Consider the following 13,695-nt stretch of genomic DNA (forward strand, 5'->3'; position numbering starts at 1 on the left):
TGCGCTATTTGCTGCGGCCAAAAAACGTTCCGTTCCGGAACGGAAGACATCCTGATGCATCCTGAAGGACGGACTGTCCATTCAGAATGCATTAGGAAAATCCTGATCAGTATTCTTCCGGCATAGAGCCCCGACGACGGAACTCTATGCCGGAAGACTATAACGCAGGTGTGAAAGAGCCCTAACACTAGTGCTGTCTTTAACACCCGCCAGATGCCCCAGGCCCAGTTGCTCCTGGGGGGCCCCTTGAGCCCCGCTGGCCGGCGAATACTAATGAAGCACTTCCATTTTGGACCAGCAGCTGCGCACAAGTGCCTGATGCAATCAACCCTCTACCAAAGACTGATTGGGTGACTGAACACCAAAGGCGTTTGATTGACGCACAGGAAATTTTTCAACAACGCATGGGACATGCCCAAGAAAAACAACAGAAGGACTACAACCAATCTGCCAAGGCAGAACCACTCAAAATTGGTGATCGTGTCTGGTTAAAAAATAACCATAGATCCAGCAAACTTGATAGCAAATGGGAGAGAGAACTTTACACCATTTCTGCTATTTTGAATCCAGAAACTGACACATATGAGATTACCCAAGAGGATAAATCCCGTGTAGTACACAGAAATCGCCTGAAATTGTGCCTTAAAGAGGACACCCCAGAAGAAACTTCTCAAGAAGAAGCTGTTCCAGAGGAAATTCAACCCATTGAGCCAGAACTGGAAAAACCAACTGAGCCAGAGGGAACAATACAGTCCTTGGGAAAAACACTGCTAGCTTCTGATCCTTTGCAATGGTTCTTAACCCCATGGCTCAACATTCTTGTGCCTGCTAAAACTAATACCCCAACACTTCATCCAGAAACTGAAGTTGTCACAATTCAGGAAACCCCAATTTCCCCGGAAACAAGGTCTGAAGAATCACAGCCACTTCGGAGATCTGAGAGGAGCACCAGAGGACAACCACCAGTCAGCCGTTATGGAGATTTCCTGCTCCAGCAGCCAAGAAGTTAAGATCCCAGCCATGTTAATTCAGAAAAAGGACTAATTCTTGCTTATTGTGTTATATTTACCTTAAAGGACTTTTTAACCACCTCCCGACCACATAACGCACGGATGCGTCCGGGAGGTGGTTGATTTATTCCTCCTGGACGCATCCGTGCGTCATCTCACGAGACGCGAGATTTCGGTCACAGCCGGCCCGCGCATGCGCATCGCGGGCCGGCATTTCGTCAAGGAGCATTTCGTCAGCAACCTGCCAGCCAATGATCGCGGCTGGCAGGTTGCTGATTTTTAAAAAATCCAATGACAAGCCAGATAGCAGATCATATTTGTAAATATGATCTGTTATATGGCTGCCCTGCTCCTCTGCTCGTCCTTTTCGTCGGTTGGATCCAGCAGAGGAGCAGGCTACACAGTGAGTACAGTGAGTACACCAAACACCACATACTAGCCCCAGATCACCCCCCTGAACCCCAATTAACCCTTTGATCACCCCTGTCAATCACTAGTGAAAGGAAAAAAGTGATCAGTGCAAACTGTCACTTTTTTTTTTCACTGATATTGACCGTTAGGTTTTAGGTATAGTTTAGGCCCCTTGGTTAGGTAGTTTAGGGATCAGTTAGCGCCCAGCCCACCGCACCGCAGTCCGTTATTCGCTGATTAGCGTATCGCTAATCAGCATTTGTACTTTTATAGTATCTGGAAGTGATCAAAACTGATCACGGTCAGATCTATAATTGTATTAGTGTCACTTTAGTTCGCCCTCCACCCAAAACGCAGTGTTTGCCCGATCAGGCCTGATCGGTCGCCCACACGTGCGTTCGCCCACGCCCGCCCCACCGCAGTGACAAAAAATTTTTTTTTTGATCACTGCACATTCACTTTACACGCGCTGCGGCGATAAAAAAATCTGTTTTGATATTTTTTATCAACCGCAGCGGCCTCCGGTACTTCGCTAGCCTCCCATTTGTAAGACAGGCTTGCTTTTTTTCTTGGGTAGTCTCAGGGAATACCCCTAAATTTAGTTGCCCAAATGTCAAACAGGGGGTATTCTTCTGAAGAGGCCTACAGGCTTCTGACCCAGTCGGATGAGGAATGGGAACCCTCATCTGATGAATCTAGCGGGTCAGAATACGAACCTGTAGAAAGCAGTGGCTCTCTGACCCAAAGTTCGGACGAGGAGGCTGAGGTCCCTGATAGCACCAGGCGTACCCGGCCCTGTGTCGCTAGACCGCAGGTTGCGCAGGATCCGCTTCAAGAGCAGCAGAGTGGGGCTGGCTGCTGTCGGATTACGTGGTGAGGCATACACCAGCAGCGCAGCCCTCCCTGGACCTAGTACCAGCATTGCCATACAACATGGTGAAGTAGCGAGCACCAGAAGGGCAGTTGAAGCTGGTACGGTGGCACGTGCAGTAGTGACCCCGTCGCAGCCACCGCAAAGACGTGCCCGTAGAGCCCCTAGAATCCCTGAGGTGCTGGCAAACCCTGATTGGCAGTCCCCAACTTCAGCCGCACCTGTAGTTCCCCCTTTCACCGCCCAGTCTGGAGTTCGGGTTGAGACAGCTCAGATCGGTTCGGCCCTGGGATTTTTCGAGCTGTTCTTGACTGCGGAGCTCTTAGACTTAGTTGTGGCAGAGACAAATCGGTATGCCACACAATTTATAACCGCTAACCCGGGAAGCTTTTATGCCCAGCCTTTCCGGTGGAAACCAGTCTAAGTTTCCGAAATTAATTTTTTTTTGGGCCTTCTCCTCAACATGGGTCTAACTAAAAAGCATGTATTGCGGTCATATTGGTCCACGAACCCAATTCCTCACATGCCCATCTTCTCTGCTGCTATGTCCAGGACACGATTTGAGACCATCCTGCGTTTCCTGCACTTTAGTGACAACACCGCCTCCCGTCCCAGAGGCCACCCTGCTTTTGACCGGCTCCACAAAATTCGGCCCCTCATAGACCATTTCAACCTGAAATTTGCAGATTTGTATACCCCAGAGCAAAACATCTGCGTAGACGAGTCCCTGATACATTTTACCGGGCGCCTTGGCTTCAAACAATACATCCCAAGCAAGCGCGCCCGGTATGGGGTCAAATTGTATAAGCTCTGTGAAAGGGCCACAGGCTATACCCACAAATTTCGTGTCTATGAGGGAAAAGATCAGACCCTGGAGCCGGTCGGTTGCCCTGACTACCTGGGGAGCAGTGGGAAGATAGTCTGGGACTTGGTGTCACCCTTATTCGGCAAGGGGTACCATCTTTATGTGGACAATTTCTACACAAGTGTGGCCCTCTTTAGGCATTTGTTTCTAGATCGGATTGGCGCCTGTGGCACCGCGCGAACTAATCGCGCGGGCTTCCCCCAATGGCTCGTTAGCACCCGTCTTGCAAGGGGGCAGAGGGCCGCACTGTGTAACGAAGAACTGCTCGCGGTGAAATGGAGAGACAAGCGTGACGTTTACATGCTCTCCTCCATTCACGCAGACACGACAATACAAATTGAGCGAGCAACCCGTGTCATTGAAAAGCCCCTCTCAGTCCACGACTATAACCTTCACATGGGAGGGGTGGACTTCAATGACCAGATGTTGTCTCCGTATTTAGTTTCCCGCAGAACCAGACGCTGGTATAAGAAGGTGTCTGTATATTTGATTCAATTGGCTCTGTATAATAGTTTTGTTCTCTACAGTAAGGCTGGGAGAACACGATCCTTCCTCAAATTTCAGGAAGAGATCATCGAGAACCTCCTGTACCCAGGAGGTTCTGTGGCCCCATCAACCAGTGTAGTTAGCCGTCTACACGAGCGACATTTCCCCAATGTCGTTGCTGGTATCTCAACCCAACCGTCACCCCGAAAAAGATGTTGTATCTGTAGCAGGAGTGGAATAAGGCGTGACACCCGCTATTTCTGTCCTGACTGTCCTGACCACCCTGCCCTATGCTTAGGGGAGTGTTTCCGGAAGTACCACACACAGGTACACCTAGCATAGGGATCATCTCACCAGGACAGGCACACAGGGCTATTAGGGTCCATTCTCTCACAGCTGCTGCAAACGTCTCCTTTCACCTGGGACAAAGTGCATAACGCACTTCGCCACATCTTTGGGCGATTTGCGCTTTGCACATTGACCCATGGGGAAGGAGAGGTTTGTTTTATAAAGGTAAAAAAAAAAAAAAACACCAGTAAGCAAAAAGGTTAATGTTTAGTTCAAAAAGTTAAAGTTTATATGTTCTGTTCCAAAGTTAATAAAATTATTGCGTTGCGGCCTGCTTTTTTCTTTTTTTTTTTTTACCTTCCAGGTGGACCAACCGATCGACTAGCTGCAGCACTGATGTGCATTCTGACAGAAGCATTGCGCTGCTGTCAGATTACACGCAAGTCGGTGTATGCGGCGCTGCAAGACGAGATTTCTACTCTGCAGTAACAGATACGTTTGCCAAGGCATACGAGCTGAGGAGGAGGCGGCGTTCCTATGCTTTGGCAAACACTTTGTATATAAAAAAATATAAAAAATTCCCGGCAATGATTTATTCATCCACATCGATTGATGTGAATGGAGAAATCTGGTTTGCCAGGGCATACGAGCTAAGTGGGTATGGATGTTGGGCGGAGCTCCTATGTCCTGGCAGACGCCTTTCCCCTCCTTTTTTTTTTTTGGCAGAGATTTTTTCATCCACATTGATCGATGCGAATGAAGAAATCTGTGCCGTTCATTTTTTTCTTTCAGTCCAGAGGCTGAACGGAAAAAAAGAATCTCATTACCTCCGGGGCGTAGCTAGAACTGACTGGGCCCCACAGCAAATTTTTGTACTGGGCTCCTCCCAAACTTAATGGACGCACTCATACACACACTCGCCACATACATGGATGCACTCATACACGCACTCGCCACATACATGGACGCACTCATACACGCATTCACAACATACATGGACGCACTCACCACATACATGGATGCACTCATACACGTACTCACCATATACATGGACGCACTCATACAGGCACTCACCATATACATGGACGCACTCATACACGCATTCACAACATACATGGACGCACTCACCACATACATGGATGCACTCATACACGTACTCACCATATACATGGACGCACTCATACAGGCACTCACCACATATATGGACGCACTCATACAGGCACTCACCACATATATGGACGCACTCATACAGGCACTCACCACATATATGGACGCACTCATACAGGCACTCACCACATACATGGACAGACTCACATACGCACTCACCACATATATGGACATATATACTGTATATATATATATATATATAATATATAATAATATATATATATATATATACTGTATATATATATATATATATATAAACTAGAGGGACTGGGTGGGAGGACTCAGGAGGACTCATTCCTTTCCTGCACTGCGGTCTGCGGGCGGCGCTGGTGCCAGCCTGGCTCCGCCTCCGCTACGCCCCCGTTCCGGCCCCCTCCACCGCATCCGCCGGCCTACCTCATGTTCTCCAGATCGAGCCGCGGACCGCCCGCGCCCCGCCCACTACACTGGGCGGGCGGTCGGCCCTGGCTGCTGGCTGCCTGTGAGTGCTGTAATGTATAAAAAAAAATAAAAAATTATGCGGTCCGGACGGGCGGGCCCCCAGTGGCGTAGGGCCCCATAGCCTCTGCTATGGTTGCTATGGCGATCCTTACGCCACTGCATTACCTGTATGCTCAATATAAGGAGAATAGCAGAAACTCCTAATGCTGGCCATACATGTAATGATTGCGGAGACCCTCAAATGCCAGGGCAGTACAAACACCCCACAACTGACCCCATTTTGGAAAGAAGACACCCCAAGGTATTCGCTGAGGGGCATATTGAGTCCATGAAAGATTTAAATTTTTGTCCTAAGTTAGCAGAAAGTGAGACTTTGTGAGAAAAAACAAAAAAAAAAACAATTTCCGCTAACTTATGCCAAAAAAAATACATTGAACTCGCCATGCCCCTCATTGAATACCTTGGGGTGTCTTCTTTCCAAAGTGGGGTCACATGTGGGGTATTTATACTGCCCTGGCTTTTTAGGGGCCCTAAAGCATGAGAAGAAGTCTGGGATCCAAATGTCTTAAAATGCCCTCCTAAAAGGAATTTGGGCACTTTTGCAGCCTAGATGCGCAAAAGTGTCACACATGTGGTATCGCAGTACTCAAGAGAAGCTGGGGAATGTGTTTTGGGGTGTCATTTTACATATACCCATGCTGGGTGAGATAAATATCTTGGTCAAATGCCAACTTTGTATAAAAAAAATGGGAAAAGTTGTCTTTTGCCAAGATATTTCTCTCACCCAGCATGGGTATATGTAAAATGACACCCCAAAACACATTCCCCAACTTCTCCTGAGTACAGCGATACCAGATGTGTGACACTTTTTTTTGCAGCCAAGGTGGGCAAAGGGGCACATATTCCAAAGTGCACCTTTCGGATTTCGCAGGCCATTTTTTACACATTTTGATTGCAAAGTACTTCTCACACATTTGGGCCCCTAAATTGCCAGGGCAGTATAACTACGCCACAAGTGACCCCATTTTGGAAAGAAGACACCCCAAGGTATTCCGTGAGGGGCATGGCGAGTTCCTAGAATTTTTTATTTTTTGTCGCAAGTTAGTGGAATATGAGACTTTGTAAGAAAAAAAAAGAAAAAGAAAAAAATCATCATTTTCCGCTAACTTGTGACAAAAAATTTAAAATTCTAGGAACTCGCCATGCCCCTCACGGAATACCTTGGGGTGTCTTCTTTCCAAAATTGGGTCACTTGTGGGGTAGTTATACTTCCCTGGCAATTTAGGGGCCCAAATGTGTGAGAAGTACTTTGCAATCAAAATGTGATAAAAATGGCCTGCGAAATCCGAAAGGTGCACTTTGGAATATGTGCCCCTTTGCCCACCTTGGCTGCAAAAAAGTGTCACACATCTGGTATCGCTGTACTCAGGAGAAGTTGGGGAATGTGTTTTGGGGTGTCATTTTACATATACCCATGTTGGGTGAGAAAAATATCTTGGTCAAATGCCAACTTTGTATAAAATAATTGGAAAAGTTGTCATTTGCCAAGATATTTCTCTCACCCAGCATGGTTATATGTAAAATGACACCCCAAAACACATTCCCCAACTTCTCCTGAGTACGGCGATACCAGATGTGTGACACTTTTTTGCAGCCTAGATGGGCAAAGGGACCCACATTCCAAAGTGCACCTTTCGGATTTCACCGGTCATTTTTTACAGATTTTGATTGCAAACTACTTCTCACACATATGGGCCCCTAAATGGCCAGTGCAGTATAACTACGCCACAAGTGACCCCATTTTGGAAAGAAGACACCCCAAGGTATTCCGTGAGGGGCTTGGCGAGTTCCTAGAATTTTTTATTTTTTGTCGCAATTAGTGCAATATGAGACTTTGTAAGGAAAAAAATAAAAAAAATCTGCATTTTCCGCTAACTTGTGACAAAAAAGAAAAAGGTCTATGAACTCACTATGCCCATCAGCGAATACCTTAGGGTGTCTACTTTCCGAAATGGGGTCATTTGTGGGGTTTTTCTACTGTTTGGGCATTGTAGAACCTCAGGAAACATGACAGGTGCTCAGAAAGTCAGAGCTGTTTCAAAAAGCGGAAATTCACATTTTTGTACCATAGTGTGTAAACGCTATAACTTTTACCCAAACCATTTTTTTTTTGCCCAAACATTTTTTTTTTATCAAAGACATGTAGAACAATAAATTTGGCGAAAAATTTATATATGGATGTCGTTTTTTTTGCAAAATTTTACAGCTGAAAGTGAAAAATGTCATTTCTTTGCAAAAAAATCATTACATTTTGATTAATAACAAAAAAATAAAAATGTCAGCAGCAATAAAATACCACCAAATGAAAGCTCTATTAGTGAGAAGAAAAGGAGGTAAAATTCATTTGGGTGGTAAGTTGCATGACCGAGCGATAAACGGTGAAAGTAGTGTAGTGCAGAAGTGTAAAAAGTGGCCTGGTCATTAAGGGGGTTTTAGCTAGGGGAGCTGAAGTGGTTAAGGGACTATTTGCCTGTTTTGCATCGTTCAAGTCCGCACCCAGAGATAGACTTTCACGTACCTGAGCCTCCGTGCTATTCCATTTTTATATTTATTGGTGCCCAGGGAACGGACTCATACCCTGTGAGCCTCCTGAGATGTTTATTGTGTTTTCCTTATCTTTATGGACTATTTTAGTTGCCGGTATATTAGCAGTATTCAGAGAAAAAATCTACCCCATCTGATGCATTTCGTTGTTGCCTGAGATATGCTTGCCTAACCCATTTTATTCATAGGTACAAGAAGTACAAGAATGTGAGTTATGGCAATTTTTACCTATGCATGCATGCTTCTCCTTTTTATCTTTCAGGATGATACAACATCGAGTCAAGAATGTGTTGAGGTCGACTAACATTTTACCATGGGGGTATGCAGCGTCCCACTACGTGTGTGTGGGCACTGCTTAAAAGTACTTTTTCATCTTAACAATTGCATTGTACCGTAATATATAACTTTGCATTTGTGTAACTGCAAAAACCCTGTTAACAGGCCTATTAGGTGTAATTTATACATCCCACCACTAGATGGGGACAAAGTTCAGGTCCTATATATATCCAGGTCAGGCCTAGTGAGACAGTTCAGTGGATGATTAGTTCAGTTGAGACCACAAGTCAGTGTGAAGATCAGAGAGTGAAAAGTTGCAGATCCAGCTCGTCAGCTCTAAAGAAAAGTCTTAGTCCAGAAGAGGGACAAGAGAGAAGGACAAATTTAACTTCATCCAAAGGATAAAAGCCGTAGCCCAGGCAGAAAGGACCTTTGGGATATTTTAGGTGAAGGATACCTTAGCCTCCGGCTACCTCACCAAGATTCCACTGACATTGAAGTAACCCATTGCTCCAAAACCACAAAACCTGACAAGCCTACAACAGTGGATTTGCAGAATTATCTCTGTATCATCTAAAGACTGCATAATTGTACTACTGCAACTGAAAGACATCCAAAGTAAAAGTTGTGAGTTGCATCTTACCACTGTCTACCTCATTATTACTACCTATGGTTGTACCACCATTAACGGTACTAGCGTCACGACAAAAACCATCAAGGGACTCAGCCGCAACAAGCACCCTAAGCACCCTTAAGGCTACTTTCACACTTGCATTCGGGGCTCCGCTTGTGAGTTCCGTTCAAAGGCTCTCACAAGCGGCCCCGAACGGATCCGTACTGCCCCAATGCATTCTGAGTGGATAAGGATCCGCTCAGAATGCATCAGTCTGGCAGCGTTCAGCCTCCGTTCCGCTCAGCAGGCGGACACCCGAACGCAGCTTGCAGCGTTTTGGTGTCTGCCTGGCCGTGCGGAGGCGTGCGGATCCGTTCAGACTTACAATGGAAGTCAATGGGGACGGATCCGTCTGTCCTGGCTCCACTTTGACACGGATCCGTTAGAAACCGTTCACGCTTCTGCGCATGCCCAGTAACTTCCTGTCCCACCCCCTCATCGTCGGCCATTTTGGATCATCGACTTGGTGAGACTGGTAAGTATATGAAGTTTTGTCTGTTTGTCTATCTTTCTTTTTTTACTATCTATCCATCTATCTATCTCTCTATTTCTAGGGTGGGGGGGCTGCTGGCACTTGGGAAGGGGTGTGTGTGTCTGGAACAGTGGGAGCCGCTGGCACTGGTGGTGTGGGCTGCCTTTATGGGGGGCTTCTGGCACTGGGGGGGGGGGGCGTGTGTGGCTGGAACTGTGGTTGCTGCTGGCACTGCGGGGGTGTTTGTGGCTAGAACTGTGCGGTTTGCTGGCACTGCGGGGGTGTTTGTGGCTGGAACTGTGCGGTTTGCTGGCATTGCAGGGGTGTTTGTGGCTGGAACTGTGGTTGCTGCTGGCATTGCAGGGGTGTTTGTGGCTGGAACTGTGGTTGATGCTGGCACTGCGGGGGTGTTTGTGGCTAGAACTGTGCGGTTTGCTGGCATTGCAGGGGTTTTTGTGGCTGGAACTGTGGTTGCTGCTGGCACTGCGGGGGTGTTTGTGGCTGGAACTGTGCGGTTTGCTGGCATTGCAGGGGTGTTTGTGGCTGGAACTGTGGTTGCTGCTGACACTGCGGGGGTGTTTGTGGCTAGAACTGTGCGTTTTGCTGGCATTGCAGGGGTGTTTGTGGCTGGAACTGTGCGGTTTGCTGGCATTGCAGGGGTGTTTGTGGCTGGAACTGTGCGGTGTTTCTGGCACTGCAGGGTTTTTTGTGGCTGGAACTGTGCGGTGCTTCTGGAACTGCAGGGGTTTTTGTGGCTGGAACTGTGCGGTGCTTCTGGCACTGCGGGGGTGTTTGTGGCTAGAACTTTGTTTGCTGCTGGCACTGCGGGGGTGTTTGTGGCTGGAACTGTGGGGGCTTCTGGCATTGGGGGGGCTGAGGGCACTGTGGGAAAGTTGTTTGGAACTGGGGGCCTGATGTCATTGTGGGGGGCTGCTGGCACTATGCGGGGCTGCTGTCTCTCGGGGTGTTTATGTCACTTGGGGGGATTATGGCTCCTGTCGGATTAATTTTTTTAATCATTTTATTATTAGGGTCGTTCCAAAAAAAATAAATTCAAAATTGAAAGAGACATCTGCGGTGGGGAAGCCCATATCTATATTTTAAAAATTAAGTATTACAAAAAAAAAAAAATGTTGATATATGAGGAAATAGTGCTCTACAAGTTCCTTTAACGTTATCTGCATTTTGTCTGGTATTCTGTTGCGTACAGATGTCATCAAAGAAGACATCCGCCATAGACTGGAGTAACCCACCCAGAAGGCGCCGCCGTATCCAGTGGCCGGTAAGTATAAAATCAACACTTGGTGTTTTTACTGTTTGATTCGTTGCATTAATCAGTATGTGCTCTTATTATAGATTTCGTCTTCATCATCAGCTGAGGGCTCTCCAGCTATGCCCAGCTCACCTGCCGGAGCTCCAGTGCTAGAATCGCCAGCGTCCAGAGGAGGTGGACCAAGCCCGGACCGGGGCTGTCAAGAAGTAAGTATATATATAGATTTCGTAATTTTTTATTTTATTTAAGTACAGTCTTCTAAAAATTTTTTATTTGTATTAGCAATCTGCACCTAGAGCCGCCAGCGAGGATCCCCCAGTCGCCTCCAGAGTCCACGGGAATGAGCGTGGCGGTCGTAGACGTGTAAGTATTGAATTTAGTAATTTTAATTAGCATTTTGTATTAGGATTTACATTAAATTTTGTATTTCCTTTTTTTCAGGGTTCCCTAGGCTCCACCAGGGAAGATGAGGAGTTCGGGGTTCTGAGCATAGATAACCTGCTCCTCATCCAACTGGTGGAGGCGCGTCCAGCATTATGGGACCACTCCGACCGCCACCACGCCGATCATCGACCGTACCCAGCGGCTCTGGAGGGATATCACTGCTGAAGTTTTTGAGGCCTGGGGGGATCTAGATGCGGCGGCTCAGGAGAAATATGGTAAGTAAAACAATATGTATTTTAAAACATTAAAATATTGTCCTTTTCCTTTCATCATGCTGATTATTTTTGATTTTTTTTTCGATAGTCAAACTGGTTATAACGCGTTGGCGATCTATCCGGGACCACTTCAGGAGGGATTACAACAAGGAGGTTCAGGCCCCGAGTGGCTCCGGAGGAACCTCAGGGGCCACCTACATCCATACGGCGGCCCTGGGGTTCCTACGAAAGGCAATGGCACCAAAAAGGTAAATATTTAGAACAACTGTTTAAAAAATAAATTGTAAAGGGGCTGTCTGAGACAGGGTAGCGTTTGGCTCCCCTGTTTTGGCCAGCCCCCCACAGTCAGATGGACAACTGTTCTCTCCGTCTGACTGTAAGGGGCTGTCTGAGACAGCGGAGCGTTTGGCTCCCCTGTTTTGGCCAGCCCCCCACAGTCAGATGGACAATTGTTCTCTCCGTCTGAGTGTAAGGGGCTGTCTGAGACAGCGGAGCGTTTGGCTCCCCTGTTTTGGCAAGCCCCCCACAGTCAGATGGACAACTGTTCTCTCCGTCTGAGTGTAAGGGGCTGTCTGAGACAGCGGAGCGTTTGGCTCCCCTGTTTTGGCCAGCCCCCCACAGTCAGATGGACAACTGTTCTCTCCGTCTGACTGTAAGGGGCTGTCTGAGACAGGGTAGCGTTTGGCTCCCCTGTTTTGGCAAGCCCCCCACAGTCAGATGGACAACTGTTCTCTCCGTCTGAGTGTAAGGGGCTGTCTGAGACAGCGGAGCGTTTGGCTCCCCTGTTTTGGCCAGCCCCCCACAGTCAGATGGACAACTGTTCTCTCCGTCTGACTGTAAGGGGCTGTCTGAGACAGCGGAGCGTTTGGCTCCCCTGTTTTGGCCAGCCCCCCATAGTCAGATGGACAACTGTTCTCTCCGTCTGACTGTAAGGGGCTGTCTGAGACAGCGGAGCGTTTGGCTCCCCTGTTTTGGCCAGCCCCCCACAGTCAGATGGACAACTGTTCTCTCCGTCTGAGTGTAAGGGGCTGTCTGAGACAGGGTAGCGTTTGGCTCCCCTGTTTTGGCCAGCCCCCCACAGTCAGATGGACAACTGTTCTCTCCGTCTGACTGTAAGGGGCTGTCTGAGACAACAGAGCGTTTGGCTCCCCTGTTTTGGCCAGCCCCCTATGGTATACGGTAGACATAGAATAGAACATGGATGTTTTATTTAAAGAACAATTCCTAACTTTCCTTTTTTTTTTCTACAGAAGTGCCAGCAGCACTCGGGAGCCTGACCAACCTCCTGAGGCGGAACCAGAACAGATCGCCAGCGCCAGCCCTCCTGTCCCTCATGTATCGGCTCAGGATAATCCGGGTCCCCTACCGGGTCCCTCCGCTCAACAGAGGCTCTTAAGTTTCCGTCAAAATTTGAGAGCCCTGGTGAGCGGGCAGAGATCTGGTAGGCCAAGTCGAGCCGATTATGCGAACCTTGTAGAGGTCGTTTCCGACGCTCTAGAAGGTTTTGCCCAACATCAGATGGAGTTTGGTGCTGACTTGATTTGCCGCTGGGAGGGGGCGGAGTCGGCGTATCAACGCAGCCCAAACTGCTATTATGGGCTAAGCATGATCGGTTTGATGGACTCAATGACGCCCGAGCAGTTGCATGAGTTTAAGATCATGCTAGAGAACGGGTCATGGGAAAATCATTACTACATTGTGATTTTAACGTTTAATGATTTCCCGATGACGCTAATATAACTAGTGTGATTACCACAAGGGACACGCAAGGGACATACAGTTTTTAAAGGTGGTATTCACATAGACAATGGGGGATTTCACTTGAATATGCCCCCATTGTCTGATAGGTGTGGGTAACATTGGTAGGACCCGCACCTATATTGAGAACGGAGCCCGGAGCACTGTTGCTGTAGGACACATTTCCCATGGTATGTCCACCACCAAGCGCTAATCCCCGCCTCTCCCATAGAAATGAATGGAGGGCGGCAGTACAGTGCGACCTCATCTACTTTCTTGGCTTCGTTCTCAATATATGTGAGGGTACCAGCCGTGGGACCCGCACCTATAAGACAATGTAGGTACCGTATATCTTAAAGTGGTATGCCCCCATTGTATGAGATCAGAAAACCCCTTTAAGGCCTCTTGCACACGACTGTATGCCACAAGAGACATACAGTCCGTGAGCGGGCCATATGTCCC

Source organism: Bufo gargarizans, chromosome 2, assembly GCF_014858855.1.
Source record: "Bufo gargarizans isolate SCDJY-AF-19 chromosome 2, ASM1485885v1, whole genome shotgun sequence".
Classification (NCBI taxonomy): Eukaryota; Metazoa; Chordata; class Amphibia; order Anura; family Bufonidae; genus Bufo; species Bufo gargarizans.